The 26,275-nt window shown below is 34.5% G+C and overlaps 1 long non-coding RNA gene across 1 annotated transcript in view; it reads left to right on the top strand.

The window, feature by feature from the left end:
* LOC118528659 (uncharacterized) overlaps positions 1-26,275 on the top strand; it is a 63,134-nt gene that overhangs the window by 24,337 nt on the left and 12,522 nt on the right. Inside the window, exon 3 of the long non-coding RNA XR_004913767.2 lies at positions 12,790-12,928. This is a non-coding gene — a long non-coding RNA (uncharacterized LOC118528659). The remainder of the gene's footprint in view (positions 1-12,789; positions 12,929-26,275) is intronic.

Genomic DNA, 26,275 nt, shown 5'->3' on the forward strand with positions numbered 1-26,275 from the left:
GGATGTGTAACACTCTTACCTACAGTTTCTTTTAGATGTATGAGTGCTCCTGAGTCACTAAGTTTCAATAACATTTGCAAATTCCAAATTGAGTCAGAGAATTAATTGCAAATTTAAGTAAAATTATAATTAATTTTAAAAAGCAAACATACTTCCAAACTGTATGTCATATAAAGTACACAAGTTTAGAGTTTTTAAACGAGATTTGAATTCAGATACTTCCCCATAAACTCTGTTGACCTGCAGCAAATTACCTCTGCTTTCTTTCTTTTTTTTTTTTTTTAAGATTTTATTTATTTATTTGACAGAGAGAGAGATAGCAAGAGCAGGAACATAAGCAGGGGGTGTGGGAGAGGGGAAGCAGGCTTCCTGCCGAGCAGGGAGCCCGGTGTGGGACTCGATCCCAGGACCCTGGGATCATGACCTGAGCCGAAGCAGATGCTTAACGACTGAGCCACCCAGGCGCCCTTACCTCTGCTTTCTGAGTCTCATTGGTCTCATCTGTAAAATGGGGCTAATGGTGAATTACTACCTGGGGTTATTTATGAGAATCAAATGAGATAATCTTATAAAGTATTTAGCAAGATATTTGACACTGGTAAGTTCATAATCAGGGGTAGTTTTTATATAAGTGTAGGAAATTCTATGGATTGAATACTAGAGAGTTCTAAATCATAAAAATAGCTATATACTATTAGTAAATGATAATTTATAATAACACAAAGAACATTAGAACATAATATTTTAGTAAGTCAGGTGAGAGCACTTAAATTGAGGATTTAAGTTCCAGCCCTTTTTTCTGTACTTCTGACAAACATGGGCAAAATGGGAAACTGAAGAGATCACAAAAGACCAGGGTAATTCATCCACGAACAACTAAATTCCATCTACTTTTATTTTTTTAATTTATGGATGAAGCAATAAGCACCAAACACTTATAGATAATATAATCAATTCTAATGTAAATAAAAATATCCCTAACTTGAGATTTAAGAAAATCAAATAAGGCAGAGCCATGGAGAATAAAGGAGGGCAGATGTCATTTGTTTAACTCTTATATGATTCAAATGAATGGATATTTTACCTCAGATTTAACTGTGATATTTAGGACAGGGCAACAGGTGCCTGGGTCATTTTTCCCCCCTAAAAACAAACACACATGATCTGTTACTCTGCCTTAATAAATGAAGTTTGGGCTGAAGACAACTAGAAAAATGAGTGAAGGAGAGATGGAGGAAAGCTGCAGGCAAAGATGGGAATTGTGTTGACAGAACCTAGAACATTAGGGTGAGTGACTCTTCACCAATCTCAGCTCTCATTAATCACACTCCTAGTGCAGGGAGGGGCAGAACCACAAAGAAGTGATTAGACTGTCTGGTTACTGCTAGAACTCTAGCCCAATACTTCTGCCAGTTCTTAGTTTGGGAAGGAAAAGGAGCAGGAAGTAACTCATGTAGAGATACTCAATTACGAGGAAACTAAACACCACCCTCATGTCACCCTGTCTCTAAACCACCAACCACATCTACAAAACATTTACCAGGCTCTCTTCCTTTACTCTGCAAAGGTTGCAAAGCTCAAAGCCTTGCCTGGATTGAGTTTTGTAAAGATATTGCAAACCTTCCATTGCATCTTCCTTTTCCTTGGCATTCCACACTGGGTGGCTTCCTTGAGCTGTAAAATAAACACTCCGAAGTCCCAGGAATGTGAGAATGGGTTACTCATTCATCATGGCATTCAGTCATCATGATGGTTTGGTCAGTCAGTGAACTCATTGTCTCCTCTGCCACATAACACCGGGTTGATATCCTCTCACCCCAGTGGTGTGGGGTGTAGTGACAAAAACCTAGGGAGGGGCCGGCCACTGGGTGGCTGAGTTCATTAAGCTAAGGTCATGTTCTCAGGGTTGTGAGATAGAGCCCACATCCTGCATAGAACTCTGCGCTGAATGTGGAGTCTGCTTAAGATTCTCTCTCCCTCTCCTCTTCACTCCCGCCCCCGCCCCGGCCCCACAACTTGCACAGAAGCTCTCTCTCTCTAAGAAAAAAAACAAAAAACGGGGATATTTAGAATATGAGGAAAACAAAGAGTGGTGGAACCCACATGGCATTAGGAACACCTTAGTTCCTTCTGAATAAGTGTAAGTTCTAAAAAATAAGTATTATTCTTTGTTTAAAAAAAAACGGCAGAACTACATTTGAGCTGTAATTTTCCAATTCCAATAGCTGTACGTTTCCACTACACTACAGTATGAAATGACGTACATTATGGTATATCATACGGTATATGATGAAGGGGAAAAACAAGGGGGAAAACACATTAGATTCGAAGATGCCCCTTATGATGTTTCTTATTTTATAGTTTTTTGTTTTATTGAGATATAAGTGACATATAACATTATATTAATTTCAAGTGTACCTCATTTAGCCCATGGCTGCCTGGCTGCATAACCGATATTTTGGGTTTTGTTTGTCATTTTTGACTAATCGGAGTTTTAAAGGGTAGTGATGCTCACTTAAGTGTAATGGCATTCCGCCTGAAACTGCTGGACCTGGCCTGTTTGGGCAGCGGACCCATGTGGTCCCTTACTCAAAATTATAATAAACATAGTTAGAATTTATAAAGTCTATTTTTTTCTTGTAGAAACAGAAAACTGTTTTTTTATGGGTAGCATCAAGAGCCCCAACTTCACTTTATCCTCAAGTATAACGATATAGTTTCAAGGGCACCTTTGCCAAACATTGCCAAATCCTCTGAGACCAAGAAAAACTTTTTTTTAATAATAAGTTTAATCCATGAATGTCAGTTCTCTAGATTGTAAACTTGGGCAGCATTGACAGAAATTGCAATATGGAGCATTAAACTTCCTACCTACATCCAGAAAGCTTTCACACTCCCCTTTCCGAAGTCTCAGATTTGTGCTATTGGGCTCTGGCAGCGATCTGAGGGTGCAGAGAAAATGATTTGGTGTTTAATTCTCAAATCTGTGGAAGAAAGAATTGTTGAGAGAAGAAACTACATAAATAAGTATAGTAGAAGTCAAAATGAAAAGTGAGGGAGGAATTAATGCTATTGATTTGGGTTTTCTAGTCAGTAACAGTGTATTGTATAAAGGCTGATAGGATGAAATAAATGATACTCATTGCTCTGTTCCCACAGAGTGGAAGGAGGCCTGCAAAATAGTCGCCTTTCAGTGTGCTGTTTACCTGTCAAATGAATTAATAATGAATGAGTAAAGGAATAAAGAGCCCTTTTTATATTTAGAAAAATGATTATTTCAAAACACATGCTGAAAAGAACTTAATGTTGAGCTATAACAATTTGAAAAAAAAAATCTAAACCTTTTTTGTGACTTTAAACGAGGGAGAATATCAGTAGGAAAACAAAATAACATTAGATTTAAACATCAATCAGTATCAACTGTAAAATACTCAATTAAAAAATGTGCTCTCATTTTGGCAAATAAATTTGAGTTTTTTAAAATTATAAAATAACTGCAAATATCAAGTAAACTTTAGCAACATTATTACATTATTAGTAGAAATAAAACAATGTTTCTCAAAATATAAACTCTTACTAAAGGCCCCACTCTGCTTTGTCATCATTCTTTTAAATACTGTAATGTCCTTTCTTGCTCTTTTCCATGTTTGGCAGAACATAGTATTATGCAGTAGCTTGAATGTCTATTCTCAGTTTCCAATTTTTTAGATACTGAGCATATTTATTTTTATTTTATTTTATTATGTTATGTTAGTCACCATACAATACATCATTAATTTTTGATGTAGTGTTCCATGATTCATTCTTTACACATAACACCCAGTGCTCCATGCAATAAGTGCCCTCCTTAATACCCATCACCAGGCTAACCCATCCCCCCACCCCCCTCCCCTCTAGAACCCTCAGTTTGTTTCTCAGAGTCCATAGTCTCTCATGGTTCGTCTCCCCCTCCAATTTCTACCTCCTTCGTTTTTCCCTTCCTTCTCCTAATGTCCTCCATGCTATTCCTTATGTTCCATAAATAAGTGAAATCATATGATAATTGACTTTCTCTGCTTGACTTATTTCACTTAGCATAATCTCCTCCAGTCCCATCCATGTTGATGCCATCAGAAAAGATGAATACCCAACTTTTGCGTCAACATGGATGAGCATATTTAATTTTTAATATAGAAAAAAAGATTTTAGTATCAAAATGTGATTTGAAATACATTGCTGATGTAAGGAATGTGTGATAATGTTTTAATTAGTTTGCTTGCCTGCTAGAGATTGTTAGGTAAATGAATCCTATCATTTTCATTTAAGTAAAGCTCTTTTCATAAAAGAATGCTAGATTTACTTGAAATTAACAACCAAGCTAGTCAGGATACAATGAGAATTGGGCATGCTCTTCCCTAAACAATTTTTCCTTGGAGGTTACAAGTTAAAATAACAGCTAAAAGATAGTAGTATCTGAGAGTCTTTAATAGTTTGTAGATGTTCTGTAAAATTTCCAAATAAGAATTAACTGAATGTTCCATGAAATATATTACTGTATATATATTATTGTAGTCAAATAAATAGCCAAATAAATAAAACATGTAAGTCAAATAAATAAAAATATAATTAACCTAGTGACTTTAAAATTTTACAACTGTGTGCCCATTTTAAAAAGAAAGTGTTACATGCATTGGATTCAACCATTAAGCAAAGAGAAAATATTTTTCAATTAGTGGCCATACCAAGACCTTGGTCACTCAGTTCTTTCTACCCTACCCAGTCTTCTGCTTGCATTTCATGACCCAGGCTAAACTTCACCCTCAACCACTCAGTGTTTTTTTTTTTTTTTTTTTTTTCCCACCAGCCTAGATTTCCAACCTCTTTGCCACCCCCATGTGTCCATGCCATTCCTCGTCTCTGCACCAGTCCCAATTACTACATCCAGTAATAATTGGAGAGGCAAACAGAGGTCTCATCTCTTTCTAAGGCATTTAGTCCAGGCAGCTGAGGCCACTTGGCTGCATATCTAGTCTCTGCCATCTCAGGCTCTTGAGGCAGGCTGTGCTAAAGGAGCCTTAATTCCCTAAACATAATGCCCAAAATCAGGTCAGTCTTGCTTTGTGACCCATTTGGACTTTATGCTCTACATCTAGTATTTAAGTGTCTTTGTTTTTTTTTTTTTTTTAAGATATTTTTTATTTATTTATTTGACAGAGAGAGAGCACAAGTAGGCAGAGCGGCAGGCAGAGGGAGAGGGAGAAGCAGGCTCTCCGCCGAGCAGGGAGCCCGATGCGGGGCTCGATCCCAGGACCCTGGGATCATGACCTGAGCCAAAGGCAGCCGCTTAACGACTGAGCCACCCAGGAGCCCCTAGTATTTAAGTTTCAGTCTGGTTCCCTTTTTCCTGAATTGTTTAGGCATCCATCAGAGGTTTAGTCACCCAGTCTCTGCAGTGTTCTTTATGTCTTCCCTGACTTTGTCCTATGCCATACTCCAGTCCTGCCTGGTGTCTTGCTACCTGCTGGAAGAATTATATAATATTTCCTCTCTCAATCTTAGAATACTTTCGTATTTCTAAGTATCACCTATGCAAAAAATCATAGAGAGAAATTTAGTTTAAGATCAATCTATATAAGATCTATATTTAAACATATTAAATGAGACAAAGTTTATCCATTTTATAAGCAAATAAAATCTATTCCACTTAAAATCTTTCAGAGACCTTTTATAATTTAATACATAATTTCATTTGGTTTTTGATACATATAATGCCTTCATCTTATATATAAATTATTTAAATGTCATACCATATTAAAATAATTTTTAAATAAAATTTTAATCTGCCACCATTTGTATATCCCCTAACATCTATTTCAGTACCAGTGCCCTATTTTTAACTACTCTTATAGTTATTGGATTTCTAAAGAATTTGTGCTATAGGATTTTTGACATTTTATTTAAATAATTCAGTTAATATATCTTGTCTTCTGATGTAGCAGTTTTATTGCATTTATGTAATAAAAAACAACAATTTCATTAATCAAATTTCTATTACCTTTATAGTTTACAAACTCATTTTTCTGTTTTGTTCTAGATGAAGATCAGTCTCTTTTGTATAATGACATGTGTATCCGGCCACCTTGCCAGGCGGTCACTACCATTTCTTACCTCCCCGCAATCACAGCAGCTGCTCTAGGACTTTTCAGTTCCCACATTTTCCCATTCTCCTATGAAATGAAATATGTGTGTAATCAATCAGAATTTCACCTTAGGAGACACCCTTAGGAAACCCATTGCCCTAAAATAAATATGCTTTCATGAATTGATTTTTCCCCTGTATACTGTTTGCATTCACACACACACACACACACACACACACACACACACAGAGTCATCCTCGGGAGAGATGTATTTTCTTATATATATAGTTGTTAAGTATGAAATAATGATTCAAATGCCATCACTTTTGGAGAAACCGTTGAAAATCAAAGCAAAATTACTTTTATCTAGATATAACTCCAAAATGTACCACAATATGCAAACATTTAGAAAATTTATTTTACATTCATGTAATTGTAAAGGTAAATTCTCCGTATTGTGAGATTATTAACCAAGGCATGGATTTCAGTTTCTCCTAATTTTAGGAACTGGGGCATTCTAACAAAAGTGATTTGTTTCCCCTTTATGGTTCAGTGAATCTGCTTAACTTCCTATCATTATCGTGATTTTTAAATTACATTTGTTTGCAGATTTTCTTGTATACAAAATATTGAAATATTTAATAGGTTTTTTTTATCAATAGAAATTTAAAAGGTTTTTTCTTCCTCAAAAAATACGAAATGAAAAAAATGTTTTAAAGTAAAAGAGTACTTTTAATTACTAGGATGAATTTAAATCAACCCTCCCCCCAAATTAATAAGGATAGTGACAAAATGATTTATTTAGTAATGATGTTTAATGTGTTACTCTAAGCAGATGAATATTAATTTTTTTCTGTCATAGAATATTAGTAAAAATATTTTTCTAGGTAAAACAGCACCATTTAATGCTCCTTGAAATTGTATTGATCATACATTCTCTATTTAGAAAATATTTGATGTATAATCTAGAAAAATAATGCAATATTTAATTTTGTAAAGTAATTTAAATATATAAATGCCTAAAAATTAATTATCATTTATGTGGTAAAATGAAATGAAAATAATTCAACTATAGGGTCAAAGGCATTGTCTACATATTCATTATACAAGTATTAAAGTTTCTCTGAGTTATCCAGTATCTATTCTGCATATAAATTGACCAGTTAATTTTACCAACATAGTTGAATAAAAGAATAAAACAGAGGATGGAGGCTATGAAATCAGTTCTTGTTCAGAAATATTTAGTGCTTGCTATTGACTAAGAACTGAGGTTATAACAACAAACAAAACAAATGCACTATAAACTTTCATGTATCCTACTGTTTAGTGAGAAAATAAAATATGCAAAGAAATATCCATTTATAGACTATACCGCATACTTGAAAGACAAGAATGACATGAGAAGTTGAATGGCAGCGGGGAGCTAATTTAGAATGGGGTTGGCTTTTATGTAGAGATGCAGGAAGATTAGAAACTCTATCAGCACTACTACTTCCATAAAAATCTTTTAGGATTAACTCTTTAATAATGCATATTTTCTACTATTTTATATTTCTCCTATTACAAAATAAGCATTTATTGTCAAATTCAAAAACTCAGAAATAAACTAATAATATATGAATACACACACACACACACACACACACACACACCTTATAAAACATGGTAATCGGTCTTGTAGAACAGTCAACCTTCAATTTAGTTTAACTTTTTCTAATGAGGTGATATTTTAGGTAATTCTCTTTGTTACTGGATGCGAATATTGGACTAATTTCTGCAGTCATTAACCAAAACTCATGGTAAAAGTGGCTTCCTGTTAACATTCTATTTTAACAGCCTGAGACCTGATGTTACCAGTGGAAGGGATTGGGGTCAGAGGAAGTTGTAGCAAACCAAGGAAATGGCTCGGGAAATAGAGAAAGACACACATCTTGTCAAGAGTGGACCAGTAATAATGTAATATCCTCCTCATAGTGGAGAATTGACACATTTGTAAGATATTAGTGAAAAAATAGTATTGGAACAAACAAATAATGAATTAATAGGTAGTATTTATTGATATTTATCATGTGTCATGAATTACACTTATGCTTTTTATTCTTGATTTTATTAGTCATCACTATAAGGTAAATACTTTTATTTTTGGCAGTCTATAGAGAAAGACACTAAGATTTAGAGAGTTTGAGTAACTTCTCAAAGGTGACTTAGGTGGTTAGTGGATGTGGTAGGCTGAAAAATGCCCCTCCAAAAGATATCTACCTCCCAATCCCTGGCAGCTGTGAATGCTACTTTAAATGGCAAAAAGAAAGTTCTTTGGAGATGTTATTAACTTAAGGGTGTTGATGTGGAGATTATGCTTGATTATCCAAGTGCAATCACATGAATCCTTAAAAGAGGAAGGAGAGAGGTAGTTTACACCCTGACACACAGAAACAGAGATCGGAGCGATGTGGCCACAGGTCAAGGAATGCTGGCAACCCGTGGAAGCTGAAAGATGCAAGGAACAGATTCTCCCCTAGAACCTTCCCGGGGAGCACAGCCTGTCAGCACATTGGTTTCAGTCCAGTAATACTAATACTGTACTTATGGTCTTCAGAAGTGTGAAAGATACAGTTGTGAGATAAGACACAGTTGTGAAATAAACCAGATAATGCCTCCAGAAATAGAGCTTTCAACCCCTTGCCAGATCATACATGTACCATTTTAGCATAGACATTATCAGTTTTTCCTTAGCGCCAAAAGCCAGAAGGAACATAACTAAGAAAAAGAGGGGTGTGTGTGTATGTGTGCCCCGTATATGTGTGTATATATATGTGTATATAATATATACGTGATAATTTATGAAGTCTCAAGGTCTTAAAAATAACATCTTAATTTTATAATTTATATACACACATCTATTTATTCACAAATACTATTTAGTTAATCCAAAGTAAGGGAAATTTCTATACAATGCTGTACCATACATTTATTATACTATATTTCTGAAGATACAGTTAACTTTTATAGATAATTAAAACTAGTTTGAATGTTAATCATTCCCTAAAGAGAAATACTTTCCTTCAAAGTTGGATTGGTACTTGCGAGAATTTTAAAATTTATCTTTACTTAGTCTTGTCACTTTAAGTCTTTCATAGCCCTTTAAAAGATTAACCTGATAACTAGATTTTTTCATTCATTTTCCTTGGCTTACGTCTACTTCCTTTCATCCACTTCATTATCATTGCACCCCATACTGTACCCTTTGTGACAAATCCTGCGCTGAACTTTCCCCGAAATACATTGTGTGTTTGTGCAATTCTAAGTTTGGTTCTTGGATGATACAATTAACCTTGCTCTGTTTTCTCTCATTTCTCAGAAATACTTGTGGGGTTCCCCTCCCATCTAATACTACCCAACGCTTTTGTCCTAGCAGCGTCATTATGGTTGGTTTTTCCAGGATTATCAGCTATGCCTGACTAAATGAATAGAGTTAACTAAAATAAGAGGGAACGAGCATTTCAAATAAAGGGAATCATAGATGCAATGGCTGAAGCAGAGACAGGAAGACAATTATTAGAAACTGAGGGTGTGGTGGTTGCTGATGAGACATGGCACATAGATAGGTTGAGATCATATTTTGTTATGTGGAAATGTCTGGATTGTAGGGATCATCAATTTTTCCTCTCTGTCTGAGTGCTTCATACACTTTCCTCCCTTCCTGGTATCAGTTAAGTTCAAAAATAGAGACAGCCACATTCTTGCAATATTCTACATCAGTTTGTGCAGTTTCTACAATTCAGCGGTTTTAACAGCAAGACACCTCAGTGGTCTGTGTATGAGATGGCTCCCTTGATGCACAAAAACCAATATGAGTTGGACATTCGATGACAATAAAACAATATAAAAGTAAAGGCTGAAAAATAAAAGCGATCATTCTGAAGAAAAAAAAATATTCATAGAATACTGATAACCATGGGAGTTCTTCTTATGGAAAACATGTTCCTTCTCTTTTGCCTGTGTATTTTTTGTTGCACCAAAGAGGATATATGATGGAGCATTTTTAGGGAAGAAAATCAATCAAAAATTATATGAAACTGTTTCACCACCACTACCACAACAAGCACCATAACAAGAACAGCAAATCATTTTTAATACTTTTATTTATTTTTTTTTTAAAGATTTTATTTATTTATTTGAGACAGAGAGAATGAGAGAGAGAGAGAGAGCACATGAGAGGGGTGAGGGTCATAGGGAGAAGCAGGCTCCCTGCCGAGCAGGGAGCCCGATGCGGGACTCGATCCAGGGACTCCAGGATCATGACCTGAGCCGAAGGCAGTCGCTTAACCAACTGAGCCACCCAGGCGCCCATTTTTAATACTTTTAGATATCAGCCAGAATTGGTTTTTGGAGTGACAGGACCTGATGGGGGTCATATGAATAGAAGAAGCATCATGATCCCTGATAATTTATGAGCTTAGTGTGTGTGTAGTTTTGAATTCTTATCAACTGTAATAGTTTTATGGTCACTTTTTTTTTTTCAAATTAAATTCTCAGATTATTTGGCACTTTCAGAAACTCCTGCTTTCATTAAGAGAAGGACTTTTCATTCAAAGGAAATTATTCTATGGAATCTGACCACACTTATCTAATTTAAAGTTTGTGCTTCTCCTGAGGGAGGCAACATTGTTTATTCCTGGCTCATATGCTAAGTGATTAACAGAAATGTGACAAACTTGTTGGCAAATGGGAGGTGGGCAAAATAAAATTCCATCAGAAAGCCTAGTATACTTGGAGTGTGTTCTGCTTCTCTGGTAGATACTTGTTTAATTTTGTGAGGAATGCGTAGGTTGCTTGAAGCAGGTGTTTGTCATTTATTCCACTGAAATTATGAGCAGCGGAAGGACTGTGGGTGCTAAAACAAGGATGTGCTGAATGGGAGATATATCATTCTCTGAAATTACTGGTCTTGTCTCCAACTCTCAAACACAAAGTTTCCAACATCAAGCCTGTTGGAATATCTGTGATAGTTCATGAAGTCTACAGTCTTAAAAGTAACACCTTAAATGTACCATGTAACTAAGTAAGAATGAATTTAACTAGATGTATTTACAGTACATTTGAAAATCCTGGGGTAAAAATAGGATTACCCTTTGGCTAATGCTGCTTGGTGTTGTGTGGGGCCTCACTTGCCTGGGGCCCTGAAGTGTAGTTCCAGCTATGCAGTAACAATCAGCGTCCTGCCTGCACAGGGCAGGGGAGGGGATTTTGCTGGTGTCATAACCTGGGGAAGACGTGTTCGATGGGAAATTGACCAGACAGAGGAGCCTAGACACTTGGTGCAGCCTGTTGCAAACATTTGCAATGTTTAAAAAATAAGCTGAGGCATATGAAAAATTTCAATAGCATATTTAAATATACATCAGTGGGAATTGAATAGTGGTTAGGAGTGTTGTGCAGACAGGAATTAGGGGGAGGGTTTTATAGAGAAGAAGCAGAAGCAAAACAAGGACATTATTTCACTGCCTTATTCGGGAAAGCCTAGTTGGCTGTTTGTGGTGAGTTGTTCCTAAGTTTTACTTTCTTGAATTCAAGTGCATTGACTCTGACTTATGTTTTGGTTTGCTTATAGAGGATACCAAGGCATTAGAGCCACGTGGCCTAATGGCCTCCCTGTTTAATTACTTAGCAGTAATTTCCTATCTTGGACTGAAGCCCTCAAGGTAACCATATTTGCATTTGAATACACTTGCTGCTGACGTTCAGTCTTAGGTCTCAGCAGAATTACAATGCTTCCTGAAGGTCACATGATCACTGCCATCAGGGGTGGTAAAGAAACAGATAAGTGGATAATTAGGCTTACCAGTTTCCAGAGTTGGCCACATCTCTCCTTTTAAACCAGTGAAGCCTGTGTTAGGGAGGACTTATTGGTAATTTTCAGTGTGTCAGGAGCTCACAGCCAGATATGGGACCAGTGAGCAGTGTACATTCTAGGAGGGCAGAGGAAAGACATGCTCACTCTGTCTCTCTCTTATGCTGCTCCTCCTGGACATTGTCTATAAAATATCTAGGATAATGATAATGCAGGACCCCCTTATTAGGGATTAGATAGTTAACAGAATTCAAGCTTTCACAAAGTATTATCAGTATGATATTGTACCATACTTTTGCAAGATGTTACCCCTGGGGAAAACTAACTTAAGAGTATAGGAAATCTCTCTGTATTATTTCTTTCAACTGTATGCCAATTGACAATAATCTCAATAACATTTTCAATTAAAAAAGTATTATCAGACCATCTGAATGCTCCTTACAAGTTGGCATCAATAAAGTGAGCAGACTCCAGGTGAGATTCTCTATCTGCAGTGAATCTGAAAAGCAGTCAGTGGGAGCAAGCAGGATAACCAAAGCCCAGGGAGGATTTGCTAGGTGTCCTTTGTAGTAAAATCATGGGTCTGAGATTGCCTTTTTCCAACTCGACAAAGCCTAAACAAGGTTTATATCCTATAATGTCACGGTTCACTTAGATAATTTATCCTAAGGAAAAAGTAGACAGAATATAGGGGGACGGGAAACCTATATAACATAAATACTAAGTGTTAATTATAACAGTATTTTGTAATTAAAATGAAGAAAGAAAATGGAACATCCACCTGTAGATAACTGCTTTACTATGTTGTGTTTGTGAAAGGTGGACTAAAATGGAGCTGGGAGGCCATTAAAAAGATGGGCATTATGCACATCTTCACCATGTGGAACCATGAACTTCTGAACTGGGCCAAATCACAAAAATTCCAAGGATTCTGTAAGAACACCTGCAACTTGCTATGGTAAGAGACTTTTGCTTAATGTGAGCTTTAGCAACCAATTAGGTTCAGCCAAGATTAGCTTTGAGACACCATCACCAATCAAACTTCTTTGCAAACAACGTATACGAATGTTCCCTTTTTGCTTAAAAACCTCTGACTTTTGCTTCCTAGCGGCACATTGTTTGGGTTGCTGCCCAAATCTGCCCCAAATTGCAATTCTTTGAGCTCAAACACTTTTGCTGAATTATTGCCTCTTTGCAATTTTAGATTGACATTTGATACATTTGGTGGAATACCATGCAGAATTTAAAATTTATGGCTAATAATAAATCAGTAATATGAGATAATGGCATATATTAAATGAAAAAAATCTAAAACTTGTATACACAGTAGTATCAAAGTTTTCTCTAAAAATATACATAGACTGAATGCTAGAAAGAAAATCACTAGAAAAAGTACCAGTGGTTATCAATGGAAGATGGCAGTTGGGCATATTTTTTTTTTCTGCTTTTGTGTACGTTACAACTCTTTTAAATGAGTTTCCATCACTTTTACAATAGGAAAGGAAAGATAACGATTCAAAATCATTACACCAGATACTGTGATTAGCGAAGTATGACCAATCCATGACAATTATGAATTACTATTTTTTTCAAACAATTTAAGTCCATACAGTATAATAAGGGCTTTAGTTCAACAATAATTTTAATACTTAGAATATATTCTCCTTTCAAAAGATTTACTCATTCTAAAATTCAAATTAAAAAATAAATCACTAATAATATTACCTCATCTATCTATAATTCTGTTTTTTAGTTACCACTAGCAACTGCATGGAATGTAACCTATATTGATAAATAAACAAGAAATACCTCTTAAAGAAGGGAGGGAAAGAGAGAAGGAAGAAAAGACCCTATCATGTATCTTGCAGTGTGCTAGTCATTTATATTCATTTTTTATTCTAATTGTAACAACTCCACAGGCTGTTATACCGTGGCTCTCATCTAGAATCTAATAGATTGGGGCGCCTGGGTGGCTCAGTCGTTAAGTGTCTGCCTTGGGCTCAGGTCATGATCCCAGGGTCCTGGGATCGAGCCCTGAATTGGGCTCCCTGCTCCACGGGAAGCCTGCTTCTCCCTCTCCCACTTCCCCCTGCTTGTGTTCCCTCTCTCACTGTATCTCTCTCTGTCAAATAAATAAATAAAAAATTAAAAAAAAATAGAATCTATGAAATCTTTTGAAAACGATTCAATCCCACTTAGTTTTTGGTTTCTATCACAAAATATATTAAAAGGAGAAAATCAGACGATAGATATTAAAGGAAGAGGGAAGTGGAAGCTGACATAAAAAGTCATAAAGGTGGTCTCAAAAATTTGAAAATTATTGCAGTTTAGAATTAATTTATAAGGGGAGATGCAACTCTGAGGTTGTCTTTATATCTAGTAAATATAATGGTATTCATTTAAAATAGTGATTTGTTTTCTTTATACTTTGTGAGAGGAAAGTTTGTAATAGTTAATGTTTAAATGGAGGATTTATCCCCCCACATAAAAGTATTCCTGGCTTTCTCCTCTAAAAATTTTGGTGGCAGATTTTTGGTTACTGTTCCTTAGCCTTCAGTAGATATTAAAAATTCAGGTGTGTTACTGAAACCCTTCATTGGAGGCAGGCTCCTATTCACTGTACTTGCTTCTTGTTTGCCTTCCATCTAAGAACAGAAGAAATATGACTTTACAGGTATATGGATTTTAAAATTCCTTTTAAATGTATGTTAGAAAACTTAAATAAGGAGTTGAAGCATTAATGAAATTTTTTCTTGTGACTAGGGTTAAATGACTGCTAAGATCCCTGTAAGACACAATATTTGTGATGTAAGTGTTGGATAATCTTTGTGGTCCTCTTATGCATTGGGAAGACATGGCCTTGGGTTTTTTTGTTTGTTTTTTTGTTTGGAGAAATCCAAAAGAGATGGAGAAAAGTTTGGAGACATTCTCAGAGAGCATATCTATCTAGTTCAGTTTTCTAGAGATGAGGAATGGAAATTCTTCAGATTTTTTATAGTAAGAACATACATCTACTTAGAAAAACTTACACTGCTATTTGCAAATCCTTTCTACTATATTTACAAGGATAATTGGGCTTGATGCATTATATATTGTAATACAATATTTTTGTTAATCTCAGAATTAATGAAGTTTATGTTCCTGATTCTATATCTGCCTGGTTTCTAGTCTTTCTTTGTAAAGTAATCTCAAAAGTGCTGTCAGCCTGTTCATAAAACATTTATATTTTCAATTAAAATGAGACAGATGATTTTGATTCCACTAACATTCCACTAACCTAAACATTTATAGTGTATGCATTTTGTGTATATGTTGAAATGCACTTCAACATTTCTTATTGTGAAAATATTATAAGTGTTTATATCTTTTGGCTTGGATTTTACTCTAATTTTTAACTTTTCATTGACTCTCAAAAAAGAGTACTTTAAAGTGTAAATTTGGAAAGAAAATAGATGAGAAATTTCAAAATCTGATAAAAGCCACAGTTAACAAGGAGAGCCATGATCTCCTCGAGCACAGAAGCATAGAATCTCTCTCTCTCTCTCTCTCTATCTCTCACTCTCACACACACACACACACACACACACACATACACACACACAGCCTTACCTGAGCACTGGGTGTTGTATGGAAGTGTGGAATCACTATATTGTACACCTGAAACTAATGTTACACTGTATGTTAGCTAACTGGAATGTAAATAAAAACTTAAAAATTATTATAAAAAATAATAAATCTAAATAAGGAAATTCAAAAGACAATGGAATTATATATAAAGAGTACTAAAGAAAATAAAAACCAACCTAGAAGTCTTTACACCGAAAAAAAAGTTCCTAAAATAAAGAAGAAATAAAGGCATTCCCACAAATATATAAACTTATAGAATTTGTCACCATCAGATTCATCTTATAGAAAAAGACCATTCTGGGGCGCCTGGGTGGCTCAGTCGTTAAACATCTGCCTTCGGCTCAGGTCGTGATCTTGGGGTCCTGGGATCGAGCCCCGCATCGGGCTCCCTGCTTGGCGGGAAGCCTGCTTCTCCCTCTCCCACTCCCCCTGCTTGTGTTCCCTCTCTCGCCATGTCTCTCTCTGTCAAATAAATAAAATCTTAAAAAAAAAAATAGAAAAGGACCATTCTTTCATAGAAAGAAAATGATTTTTATTCAGAAATGTTGATATAAAGACATTAAAACCAACTGAGTAATTGTTACATAAATATAACTGATATAACCTGTACAAAAACATAACAGTAAGGTCTTCTGGGATCAAAGGAATTTGTAAAGAAATCATTACATTTAATAACAGTTTAGCAAGGTAGCTGGATACAAAATTGATATGTATCAAACAACTATATTATTTTTACCAGGAACATACAATTTGAAACGAAACAACATTAAGCTACCATATACATTAATATAAAAATATGAGGTAATTTGAATAAATCTAGCAAAGGTTGTGCAATGTCCTATATGAGAAAAGTTGTAAAAGTTTTCTCAAGATTTACTTAAAAAAGACCTAACTTATTAGAAAGATACAACACATTCTTGATTTTGAAAACATTATTCTATAAAAATATAAATTATTCCCACATTTAGGTACAGATTCAGTGTAATTCCCGGTGCTTTTTGTGTGTATGAACATTGCGTAACATATGACAAGCTGAGTCCAAAACTTACATGGAAATGTAAAGGGCAGAAATGGCCAAGAGATTCTTGAAGATTAAGCTCTCAAAAGTTTATTAATATAGATGGATTGAAAGATAGATAAATCAATATAGACAGACAAATAGATGATGAGACAGAGACAGAGACACAGAGATAACTGTGCTGGGGCTAGAAAATGTACCCATGGAACATAATTCAAAGCCTGGAAGCAATCTCACATAACTTATATACATTTGATTTAAGATCATCTTTTTGATTGTTGACTTTTTCATGCAAATAAATAATTTGTGCTGAGGAAAAATCTATGAGGGCATATGGATCCTGATTTTACATTATTCTCATTTTATTGCCCAATTCAAGGTATATTTTGGTGTTTTCTGGTGAATCCATTAATTTTCCAACATTAATAAAGTAATTTAAACTGTCACAGGAAAGAAATTGTAAGATTTATATTTATTTAAATGTTATCTATCCAAGAGTGCTATGATTCTTTATACTTCCTTTTTTTTTAAAAAAAGATTTTATTTATTTATTTGACAGAGAGAGACACAGCGAGAGAGGGAACACAAGCGGGGGAGTGGGAGAGGGAGAAGCAGGCTTCCCGCCGAGCAGGGAGCCCAATGTGGGGCTCGATCCCAGGACCCTGGGATCATGACCTGAGCTGAAGGCAGATGCTTAACAGCTGAGCCACCCAGGCGCCCCTGATTCTTTATACTTTCAAAATTATATTTTATTTATAAAATTTTATTGTTTTATTAAGAATGCCTGTGTGTAGGGGCACCTGAGTGGCTCAGTTAAGCTTTCGACTCTTAATTTTGGCTCAGATCATGATCTCAGGGTTGGGGGATAAAGCCCTGCCTCGGGCTCCACACTGGGCATGGATCCTGCTTAGAATTCTCTCTCTCCCTATCCCTCTACCCCTCCCCCATCTGTTCCCCCACCCCTGTGCATGTGTATGCTCTCTCTCTTTCTCAAAAAAAAAAAAAAAAAAAAAGAATGCCTGTGTGTATGGAAAGTGTTTTAGGGTTGACTATGAGGATACAGTTGTGCTCCTTCTAAATAAAGAAATTCAAATAACAAATTAATACAGACCTTTCAAGCAAAAGACCTTATTAGGCACATGGTTGCTAGATATAAGAATCTCAAATGAGAAAAGAAAACAAAATACAAGCCAGTCGGACATTTATCTACATGAATTCAGCTAAGTGATTATAAGAGAAGAAGGCTGAGAAAATGTGCCATGAGGTGTAGTAGGTAAACCAGTAAGACGCTCCTTTCTTATTTCTAGATATAAGAATTAATGAAAAATGCACACACATTAACAATTAAAGATTTCTAAGCATTGCATAAGGCCAAATAAAAAGCACTTTTTACTATGTATTGTTAATTTATTAATATTCAGAAGCACAGAATTGAATTGATTGAGTTTGTGGCATTGTGGTACTACATGTCTTATATACTCATGATTTTTCTTTGTTAATTTTTTGTGTTTTTGTCTTTACCCTTCATCTCTCAACCCCAGTACCATTTCCTCCTCCCCATAAGCATCCTTTCTTATGATTTAAATGTTTTCTTTCAATGTACTGCCAAGTTTATTTTCTTATATGTGTATTTATGAAAATATAGACTATTAATTTATGTTTTTGGTAAGTTTACAAACACATTTTGCTATAAATCTCTCTGTTTCTTTTTAAATTCAAAATCATGTATTTTGTTCATGTGGCTACATTCAATGTCTACAAATAGTTCATTTCTTCTCTTCACTGTGTAGTATCCTATTACACACATATAACAAATGCTACTTCAATATTGTCCCCATAATAGACATCTACGTAGCCTTCTGCTATTTTTTTTTTATTTTTTTTATTTTTAGCCTTCTGCTATTTTTTTAAAAAGAAGAAGAAGAAGAAGAAAAGAATATTGCAGTAGACATCCTTATACATCCTTATGCATGTCTCCCATTCACCTCTGGAAGAGTTTTCTAGAAACATTGCTTAATTTTATTTTTTATTTTTTGAAAATATGCCAGCATTTACACAGTTGAATAAATCTTTACTGAAAGTTAAAATGTATTCAAACAAAGGTAGAAGTAATTAAAAAAAAAACAAAAAAACAAGCAAAGAAGAACAAAAGGAAAGATCACATAAATAGACATAATAAGAAAATAGCAAGATAAACCATGTTGCTAATATACTATTTGGAGTTATCTAGAAAGAGCAACAGATTAAGTAAGTAAACAGTAAGCAAAAACAAAAACAAAACACATATTAAAGAAAAATAAGAGGGAAAGATGTTAAAGGATGTCTATATATATATAGTGAAGAATGTGGTGGGAGAAGGAAACAATTAGAATACAACAAAAATTCAAATTATAAATTAACTGTATCTAAGGAAATATATATATTTTTCTAAAGTAATTGACATCAAAACAATAAAAATCCCATAGGTTAAATCTAATGATACCCAAGAACAAGAGTGTCAGTTTCTCTTGAAAAAAAAAAAAAAAAATCCTGGTGGGAGAAAAAAAAGACCCTCATATTCAAATTAGCTGTTATAAAATATTTTATTGCTAATTAGATTCAAATATAATGTTTAAAAGTCAAAGTGGGTCAAAGTTTGTTTAATTCAGCTAAAAGGATATAATTTTTAAAAATTCATACTGTTAAAGATAGAATTTTTAAATGAAGTGTTAAAATGAACATTGGCACAAAAATATTCCATTAAGCTAAAATGAAATAAATAATAAAAATGAATTTAATTTTAATTATATATATAAGAATCTTTTAGAGTCAAATTAATAATATGTTTAATGTATACCTACTATAATACAAGCATATCAATGTCCTATAATATATTATTAACTTACGGGGTTAAATTAACATTATGAGTATGTGTAATATGTACTATATTTTGTATTAAGATTGATGACAAAAATAATGAATTTCTTAAAAAATGAAAACATAAATTGAAAATTAAAAAAAATAGGAAATGCATCACTGGTTTATATGTGTGTTTTCCAAACTATGGTTCATGGTCTACTTAAAGCCTACCAAAATAGTAAAATTAGAAAATTTATCATTGTTAAGAGTTGTTGGGGACATATAATGTTTTTAAAAATCTTCTTCCAACCATGAATACCTCTTCACAAATGTAGGGGAGAAAGAATATAATTTTAAAATTGCATAAGCGGTGTGCCAGAATGTCAAGTACATCACTGGTAATCTCCGAAGTATTGCAAAGACAGGGAGAAATCTCACTTTTGAATATAGCCAAGCAGATCAACCCAGCACATATGTATTCTCAAGATAAACAATAATGAGTTATCAAGTAACAGGATTTGACAGCACCATTTGTCACACACAGTTCATCCTAAATTAACTTGGTGATTGGGGTGAGCATCTATGTTAGTTGATTGGCTTTATCTAAAAGAACAATAAACTTCTCATATTTGGTATGACAGGAGGTAATTTTGCAGTTTAGAGTGAGGTGCCCACTGCAGTTAGGTCCCTACCTTCCCACAGAAACTGGGAGAGAGGGACACTATTTTCCGATGTTTGCATTTTGAAGAAATGGTTCCCAGTCCTAGAGAAAGTTATTCTGGGGTCTGAAAGCTGGTAACAGGCTTATTTAACTTTTAAAAAGACCTACGTATCAGAGAAATTTCAATTACAAGTTTTCTAAAGTAAATAAGAAAAAGGAAGAAAGGAAAGTCTCTTTCCTTATTTTCAACAGAGATAATTAAGCTTCTTATTTTTTTTTTTTTTTTTTTTTAAAGATTTTATTTATTTATTTGAGAGAGAGAGAATGAGAGACAGAGAGCATGAGAGGGAAGAGGGCACAGGGAGAAGCAGACCCCCTGCTGAGCAGGGAGCCCGATGTGGGACTCGATCCCGGGACTCCAGGATCATGACCTGAGCCGAAGGCAGTTGCTTAACCAACTGAGCCACCCAGGCGCCCTAAGCTTCTTATTTTTAATTTGTATTTGCTGTTACAGAATCTACATTGAATAGACAGAAAATTCAGAGCTTTTTTGAAAATTATATTATACATTTAAACTTTATATAGAAGAAATCTATGTTTTTCTATATATATAAATATTTTCTGATGAAAACATGGTATAATCAAGTGACATCATAGGAAAACCATTAAAAATAAATGATTTAAAAATTTATTCAAATATATTTGTAGCAGCTTTATATTTATATAAGACAAATATTTATTATGCACATTATATATAAGTACGTACTGAAAATATATTTATGATAAAACAAAATATTAAAGGTCATATTCTTTTTCTGAAAGAAAACCATCATAATTCAAATTTACTTGGAAATTCATATGCTTCAAGAAATCAATGTGCTTCAAGAAATCAGAACTAGTGTTTCTAATTCAAAGTATGAATTAAGATTAACATGAATTTATTATAATAGAATTAGGACTAAAATACACTTATAATCTTCTTTCCTTTTTACTCAGAGAAAACTTTCAAGTTAAAATTGTACACTTACTAGGTAGGTACTAGTGGTGGCTTAAAATTTTCAACTCATTTTTTACTCTAGCACTGTGCCAGTCATAGCACCATTAAAAGTAGTCTCGCATTTTGATGTCTATAGAATTATGACAAGCACAACACAGATTGTGAAACTTCTCCTATTGCTGATTTATGTCAATAAAGAGAAAAAAGTCATTGTTTGTCAATCGTGAAGTTTTTTTTAAGTTGTACAATTGAAAATACTCTGGATTTTCACTGAGGCAATTTTGTAAATGTCTCTCTGGGATCAGGAATAATGATACCCAAATTGTGAATAGACTTACTGAATATTTTTTTCTTTTTGTTTTCTCAATAATAAAACAAACTTCTACTAAGTTATTTATATACAATATTGACCCATTGTAGGTATACAGTTTGATGGATTTGGGAAACTGTCTAGAAACATGTACCTAGTAACATCACAAGTAAGATGTAGACAAATTCCATTTCCCCAAAAAGCTTTCTCCTTCTTTGCAGTTGATACTTCCTCGTACCCTTGGTGCCAGGAAACATGGCTTTCTCTCTGTCACTACAGTTTCACTTTTATAGAATGTTACACAAATGCACTTACATTGTCTTTTATAGTTTACTACTTTCAGTTAGTGTAATGTCTAAGATTAATCCAGGTTGTTGTGTGTATTATTTTTTCTTTCCTTTTCATCACCATGTAATATCCTACAGTATGTTGAGCCCCAATTTGTTTTTCCATTCACTGGTAGATGGACATATAGGTTGCTTGCAGCTTTGAGTTATTCTGAATAAAGCAATTATGAATATTCACATATACATCTGTGTAAACATATATTTCCATCTCTCTTTGATAAGTACCGAAGCATGGAATTCCTGATTTGTACAGTAGGTATATGTTTTCCTCTATATGATACAGCTATAGTGTTTTCAAAAGTGGCTAACAGTTTGGACGCGCATCAGCATTGTGTGAAAGTTTCCCTTACTCCCCAACCTCACTATACCTGAGGATTTTAACTATAGCCATTTTAATTTATGCGTGTTTAGTTGTATTTCATTGTCCTAATTTGTATTTTTCTGATGGCTTTTCACATGATAATTTGCCATTGTTTATCTTCCTTTGTGAAGTGTCTGTATTGCATCTTGTTGATTTTTTGATTAGGCCATACAATTATTTTTGTGTTGTAAGAGCTCTTTACATATCTTGTATAGAAACCCATTCTTGGGTCTGCAAAAAATTTCCCTCAGTCTGTACTTTGCTTTTTTTTTTCCTTAGCTATGCCTTTCAAAAAGCAAACATTTTTAATGTTGAGGAAGTTTATTTTATCAATTTTGTACATTTTATTTTTTCTGTTGTTTAGAAAATCTTAGCTTGATCTAATTATCAAGGATTTTCTCTGATTTTTTTTTCTTACCTTCCACATTGATGTCTGTATATGAGAGTAAAGATACACATCCCTTTTTATGTTAAAATACATTTTTAAGATTTTATTTATTTATCTGAGAGAGAATGAGTGAGCGAGAGAGAGCGAGCATGAGGCGGGGAGGGGCAGAGGGAGAGGGAGAAGCAGACTCCTCACTGAGCAGGGAGCCTGAGGGGGGAACTTTATCTCATGACCCAGAAATCATGACCTGAGCCAAAGGCAGACGCTTAACTGACTGAACTACCCAGGTGCTCCAAGGTATTTTTTATTTTAGAAATTTTTAGGTGAATCCAAAGGAATTTAAGTAGGATTATTTTAGGAAAAGGTAGTGTATTGAATTAAATATATTGTCAATAAGTCTAATCAAGAGTGCCGTTTTGCCTGTTATTTTTCTTAAAGTAAGTTTTGACCATTTATGTTCTCTTAATTGAAAGAAACATATATTCCAGTATAGTTCCCTTTGGGGACTGTGCTAGCCAAAGTAAATTGATGAGAACTATAATAATGTAGAGAGATTGATAATAACACAAAATCACTTAGAATTAATTTACATAGAAAAATAGTCTTAATAAAACTGTAGGAATTGGTGAGTACTCCCTATAGATTACCTCTTCCAAATTCTTTTTCCAGACATTTTCTATAGTGTTATCATATTTTCCTTAAATTCTCTTTATAAATAAACTCTAATTTAAAGAAATATCCATACTACTGTACCTCAACTATGATACTATATAAGGCTGAGAATTTTTTGGTGGTTTCTTTTTTCCTACATTTATTGCAATTTAGATCTTTCAAGAAATGGGGCCTTAATTTTCTTCCAAATGCATTTATGACCCCTAAGTAGACATGACAGTATATCTCATAACAAGGTAGCTTACAGATTTGTTAAATAGTATTATTTACACATCAACACAAACTAAATTTTTTTTGAAATTAGGTATTTATTCATAAAATATGGAGATTTTATTATTACTGAATTTTATAATACCTACATATTTCCTATAGTTAGAGAAGTGATTTAGTATATAGGAAATTTCTTAATTGTTTGTGGATATCTAATGATAAAGGATGAAGAAAAGAGAAGTCCTCCTTTTCTCTGATGAATGGTAAATTCATAACCATATTTGTAGTGTATTTTATTTTCCAGAGTTGGCCACATATTCCTTCTCACTTGCTGTTCTTACAATATGACTGGTACTCTTGAACCCAGGGGGTGGGATCTATGCTCTCTCCTCTTGAATCTGGTTTGGAATAGTGTTTGTCTCCATAGAAAAGGGTGGAAACAAATTCTATGTAATTTCAATACTAGATCTTAAACATGCTAACAGTTTCTATCTGGCTTTCTCTCTGTCAGGACGCATGGAGATGGACCCCAGTCACTATGCTTTGGGAAGCGTGAGCCAGCCTATCAGGAGAAACCACATAGATAGGAACTGAGGATCTTAGGTGACTTCCACTATCAACCATTAGATTTGTGAGTAAAATATCCTTCAGAAGATTTTAGGTCTCAGTATTTGGGTTTCATACATGAAGCTACAGATATTCTGGAACAAAGACAAGTTATCTCTGCTATGCATGTTTGAAATTCTGACCACAGAATCAAAGGTTGCTTTATATAATTAAGTTTTATAATAATTTCTTATATAGCATCAAGTAACTAGAATAATATTTAATATTTTTAAAGAAGTGAGTATATTTTGAAATAATATAGTACATAATAGATCAGAGATTGCTTTTTATTGTTCATGAGGCTTGGCCATAAAGTTAATTTACGTCTAGGTATTAGTATGTTTCACCTCACTAATAATCCATTCAGGTCAATTTTATTAGGTTTAAAATTTTTTGAAAATGGTCTTAGTAGTAGAGTTAACAATATGAAATAAGCTCCTATACATTATAGAAAAGAATTGGGCATTAGAACCACCAAGGGTTTACCCATCTCTGACTTCATGAGCTGAAAACTGGGACCACAATTAAAGATCTTAGCCCTTGCCATAGATTATAGTTTTTCTGGTTGGCACATGTTTCCTATTTCAGTGTTTTGCTAATATCACCAACCCCTTCTGATTCTGATTAGTAGGAAGCAAATGGTAAATTTATAACTGCATCTCAGAATTACCAGACAAAAATAAGGGTGTGTTGGAAACAAGGATGTTATATCCTTGCTAAATAGGTAAAAGAGTGAAGAGAAAGAGAAAGTTGGACATAAAAATGTTAGAAGAATCCATTATCCTGTAAATCAGTCTTAGGAAAGACAAAATGCTGGACAAGAAAGAGTGTTTTAAGTTATGGAACAGGAGTTTCAAAGGGCATGGTCAATGGGTTTTTGCTGGAAAAGGGAAGCGTGATATCAGGGTAGGAAGAGGAACCAGAGCACTGTGAATATGAGAACGCAAGACGGAAAATTCTTGGCAAGGAAAAATGATGCAGAAGTAAAACAGGGCTGTGGAACTTGGTGGATTTCATACTGGTCATCACCTGGAGACTGGTGAGCATTCCTGGTTCACAGTGCTCAGCTAAGGCCAGTAGGCATTGGATGATTCTCTAGTGTGGCCTTGGTGTTCCTTTCCACTTTGCTCACAGCGGTGGGTACTCACAGCAGCAGGCAGAGGAGTATGGCCATAGGAACTTTGTGACTTGGCACAGAGTTTAAGTGCCAGCATGAAGAAGCTGTGTTGTGTGCCACATGCAGATGGGTGGCAGAGCAGAGTGGTCTTACTTGAGGAGAACACATAGGTTATGACAATTTAGTACGGGATTTAGCTTGAACGTGTAGTTGGTTTTGCAGAAAGAATAAACACAGTTGTGCTCTATGGCTTGATTTCTAGGTAAAACAGGTGTGATTGCTGACAGCCGCGGAAGATGGCAGAATTTGACAGCACACTCATTAACATAAGTGGCCTCAGCATCCTATTATAGACAGTTAATGGAGAAAAGGAAAAAATGACAGCTGTGGTTTGAAGACTGAGTAGATTATATAGTTGGTCATACCTAATAACGGTTGGTGGTAAGGGAAGGGAAAAGAGGTACACGGGAGACACTGAAGTAGAGCTTTAGATCTTGCATGAGAGGATGAAGCAAGACCTTTAAAAATACCGTCGTTCTTTTTTTTTTTTTTTTCCTTTTACTCTTAGGCTTGTGTGGAGTCAGAAATATGGGTAATATCAATAACTATTTGAGTCTCCAGTTTATTCTTAACGAGATTTACAATCCATTGTATAGTTTCTGTTTATGTATTTTTTCATTCTTGTTTCTTCCCTTTGTGCAATCATTCTTTTCCTAATAATTTTTGTCTATAATAGATGATAAAACACTTTCCTTTTGCAGTGAATGTTAGTTTTCTTTTTATTCAAAGCTTCCTTGAAATTCTCCCATTCTAACTATGTACCCAATTTGTATTTTAATTTGCTTCCTTTTGATTTTTCACAGCTAGTATTTTTGGGTCGTTTTAAACTATTTTCAAAATAATTCCTACACTGGATTTTGTTTGTTTTGTTTTTTCCATGGAGCAATAATTTCTCAACTCTGGCTCTATACTGCAATTCCTGGGAGGGAATATCTATGAGTGGCACCCAACTAAGTGGTTTTAATGTACAGACAAGGATGAGAATCATTGCTTTTCATACTTTCATATCTCAGAGTTTTTATAGGCCCCCTGAGTGATTTTAATATGGCTTTAATGACAGATAAGAATAAGGACCTTAGAATTAGAACATTTT

Source organism: Halichoerus grypus, chromosome 3 (genome assembly GCF_964656455.1).
Source record: "Halichoerus grypus chromosome 3, mHalGry1.hap1.1, whole genome shotgun sequence".
NCBI classification, from domain to species: Eukaryota; Metazoa; Chordata; class Mammalia; order Carnivora; family Phocidae; genus Halichoerus; species Halichoerus grypus.